The sequence below is a fragment of the Ixodes scapularis genome, unplaced genomic scaffold (assembly GCF_016920785.2).
Source record: "Ixodes scapularis isolate PalLabHiFi unplaced genomic scaffold, ASM1692078v2 PGA_scaffold2__306_contigs__length_199485367, whole genome shotgun sequence".
Lineage (NCBI taxonomy): Eukaryota > Metazoa > Arthropoda > Arachnida > Ixodida > Ixodidae > Ixodes > Ixodes scapularis.
In genome coordinates, this window is record NW_024609857.1 from 88,322,102 (window position 1) to 88,325,996 (window position 3,895).

General features: G+C 52.9%; 1 pseudogene; it reads right to left on the reverse strand.

The window, feature by feature from the left end:
- Positions 1-389: 389 nt before the first annotated feature.
- On the reverse strand, positions 390-2,929 carry LOC120836851 (annotated as a pseudogene).
- Positions 2,930-3,895: the final 966 nt, after the last annotated feature.

Below are 3,895 nucleotides of genomic sequence, written 5' to 3' on the forward strand. Positions count from 1 at the left end.
ATATCATCAAGATAGACAAAACAGAATTCGAGACCGCGGACGGCTTCGTCGATGACACGTTGAAAGGTTTGTCCTGCGTTCCTCAAGCCAAAACTCATAAAGAAAAACTCTAAAAAGCCAAAGGGTGTAATGATCGCGGTTTTGGGGATGTCCTCTGGGTTTACGGGTATCTGCGTTTAGGCCTTCACCAAATCTAGCACGGAGAAGACGTGGCAGCCATGGACACGGTGGGCGAAGTCCTCTAGGTGATGAATGGGGTATCTGTAGGGGATGGTGCTAGCGTTGATGGCGCGGTAATCCCCGCAGGGTCGCCAGCCTTCAGTCTTCTTCGGGACAAGGTGAAGAGGCGAGGCCCATGGGCTGTCAGGTCGACCGGCGATTCCTTCGTGCACCATGGACTCGAACTCTGCTTTGGCGATGCGCAAGCGATCCGCAGCAAGGCGGCGAACGCGGCAGAAAACCGGAGGGCCGGAGTGGTCCGGACGGGGTGTACAGTGGTGTGTCGCGCGTCCCCTGGCAGGCCGCTGGGTCTCGTTAAACCGGGAAATTTGGCGAGTTTGGCCTGATACGGCGAAAGGTTTTTCCACACCGAGTACTTTAATGCTGGGCTGGTTGGTGGTCATGCGGTGGCCTGGCGAAGAAAATGCCGTTGTCGCGTCAATGAGTCGGTTGTGGCGGCAGTAGGGAAGGACGTTGTAGTGTGCCAAGAAGTCTGAGCCGAGGATTGGCTCCGTGACGTCGGCGATGACGATATTCCAATGGGGGTCACGGTGTAGGTTTTTTAGTCGGACGTGCAGACGGAGTGAGCCGTAGGTCTTGATAGTGGACAGGTTTGCTGCGCTGAGCTCGAAAGACGTAGGTGGCTGGGAACCTTGAAGATGGGTACAAGGATAGCAACAAATATCAGAGCCGCAGTCGACAAGGAACCGCTGCTTTGTGATTCTATTGGTGACGAAGATACGGCGGCCTGCGGGTTGGTACCTCGTAGCCGCGTCTACAAGTTGCCGTTGGCATTTCTCTGATGTCCGGCGGAGCAGGATGATCGGCATTGTTGGGCTCTGTCAACAAAGCGTTGATGGTAGTAGCATCTCTCAGTGTCACCAGGCTGCTGCGACGAGTCGCTGTTACGGTCACGGCTCTGTGGGTGGCATTGTCGGGCTCTGTTCCCGAAGCGTCGATAGTAGTAGCATCGGCTACTGTCACGAGGCTGCTGCGACGGGCCGGTGCTGCGGTCACGGTTCTATGAGCGGTAACGGGGGCGCGTCGGAGGACTTTGATCCAGGCGTCGTTGAATGGAGCTGAGCTGTCGGGTGATATTGTCGATTCGGTGCGCGAGCTCTGTGGTGTCCAGCGGTGCACCGACGGCCTGGACGGTGGGCGACAGCGGCGGTACAGAGACCTCGATGACGCGGTCAGCAATTTAGGCGAGTGAGTCTAGAGGTAGCGTAGGTTCAGCCTGCAGAATCGCCTGGACGTGTTGTGGTAGTCGTTGGAGTCATAGTGTCCACAGAAAAAAATCGTGGACTTGCGTGTTGCCTGCGAGAGCACGCATGTGGCGGAGGAACTGTGATAGTTTGCGCTGGGCGAGTTCTGCGATGTGAATAAGTTGACGAACTTTCTGTTCTTCCGATAGTGAGAGGCGGCGGGTGAGTGCAGTTTTGAGATGCTGATAAAGGTTGACCGCAGGTTGATTGTCGAATATATCTCATATCTCGCCGGCGTAGTGGCTGTCCAGGTGGGCAACGACGTATCGTAGCGCGTTCTGTCTTGAGTGGTGCGCGCCAACTTTTCGGGCTCTTTGTAAAAAATTAAAAAATAGGTAGTCCACAACCCGCTCCCGCGTTAGCACTGCAGGCTTAAACCAATTCTAATAAAAATGAATTGGATCGTGTGATAAAGTAGGAATTTTCAAGAAAAAGCCTATTAGAATTAAGTGGGGATAAATGAAACCAACTATTGGAACAGCCAGTGGAACGGCCCGGGAAAACCAACCGGCACTAAAAGTACCCACATGCTCGACTCACTGTCCAGCTCCGCTACTAAGACACGAGCGTGCCTCACAGCGGGACCGACGGTCACTGTTTGGCAACCATGAACCAACCCGCCCCGTCGACTTTATCAGTTTTATATCGCCCGGCAACCCTGGAGACCACCTCCGCCATCATGCGGGGGCGCCTCCCATCTTGGGTAGATTCGAGAGGCACCACAGTTATGTCAACCTTCCCCTCATAGGGATGTCCCGACCGGATCTTCACGCGGAGTCACATGTCCCACGTCACACGTCACGATCTCGCGTGTTCTGCTCCACGTCATACGCCCCATATGTTTTCACATGCATGCGTTTCACGTAATGCGGCCTCAAGTCGTCCCCACGTCTCACGCCACACGTCACACGCCGTGCTCCGACCCTCAGGGGCTCCGTCCTCCTGCGGGGAAAGCTAAGGTTGGCTAGGCCCTCGTTGTCCCCCCTCCCGTCTACATGAGGAACCCCATTGTTAGGGTCCCTCACCCCATGTGGGTGGGTTTTCGCCAGTGCCTCCCTTGCAGCGATGAAGCTGGCAGGGAGCACCACGAGCAGGTGGAGGTTGACTTTTCACGAGGCGACAGCAGCGGGGGCTTGCGCCCCAGTGGTGCGCGCCAGGGAGAATCGCGCCTCGACCTGTGCGAACTATACCTCAGGCGAGTCCGCCCTAAACTGTGGAAGTTTGACGCCGACACGGCAGACGCCGAATGAAGCAGCGTCCGAGATGACAGCTGCAGGGGTTCCGCCGTCTGCTGCGGTGCCGGTAGGCACGGGTAGTGTTGTGTTGGCGTTAGCAGGATCCTGTTGCACGGGACCATCGAGTTGGTGCTGCTGTTGCAGAATCTGGTGCTGTTGCCTTTGAATCAGCTCCTTCTGGGTCCGAATCTGCTCCTGGAGTTGTTTCATTTGTTGTTAAAGGTCCTTCTGGTCGGCCATGGCGACGTGTTGTGTCCGTTTTTTAGGTCACCAGGTTTGGGATACTGCGTCGTGGTGAAGAAAAAATCCCGACATAGAAAAAGAACGGCCGGTTTTTTGCCTTGGCCGCGGCAGTCGACCAACGTTCCGGTGCTTTCCGTTCATGGGTAGCAAGTCTTCTTCGAGCTACGCAGAGTAGCGCGCAGCCGTGCTTCGCCGAAGCAGACGGCGACGAGGCGTGGGCTGCGCTGAAATGTTGGAGATAGTGCGTCGCCACACTAGAAAAATATATTGCGCAAAGGGGGTTGAATCAATCTCCCCACACTGTACCCCCCCCCCCCCCTTGCCGCACAAACGCCTGACTCCACTATATTGGATGTGAAAAATGTGCATGCAGGTATGCTAACTTGAACTTTCAGAGGGAAAATCATGGCTATGCTTCAGAATATTTTAAAGATAATGTACATGTGGCATATTTTTGAACTAAAGAGCAGGTTTAAAGCCCATACTCTCTCCAGGAAGTAATTCTCTGCTTCTAGTACAGCCCTTGATGTGGTAGGTTTGTCCTGCTCTGATGTGTGGGGTTCTACTCATTTCCTGCAAATCGTGATGTGCGCAAAGAACACACAAAAAGTATATGCTACATTAAGCGATATTTGTTACACATAAAGAAATGTAAAAAAAATAATTGTGTATTATTAAGCTTCTAATGAAATATGATGCATATTCAGGCCCTCACCTCCGTCCACCCTAGGTTTCTGGAAACTGGAAAGGAGTTTCCTTATTCCAAAAGAAAAAAGCATGTTGCTTTTTTCCCACCCTTCAAATGGCAACTGCAAATGCGTGCTTGTTGTCCCGGCACGTTGTCTGCTCTCACAAGATAATAATAATAATAATCGATCAATATTTTTAATGTAAAATAATTATAATATTTAAATAAACCACTTAAGTGAAAAA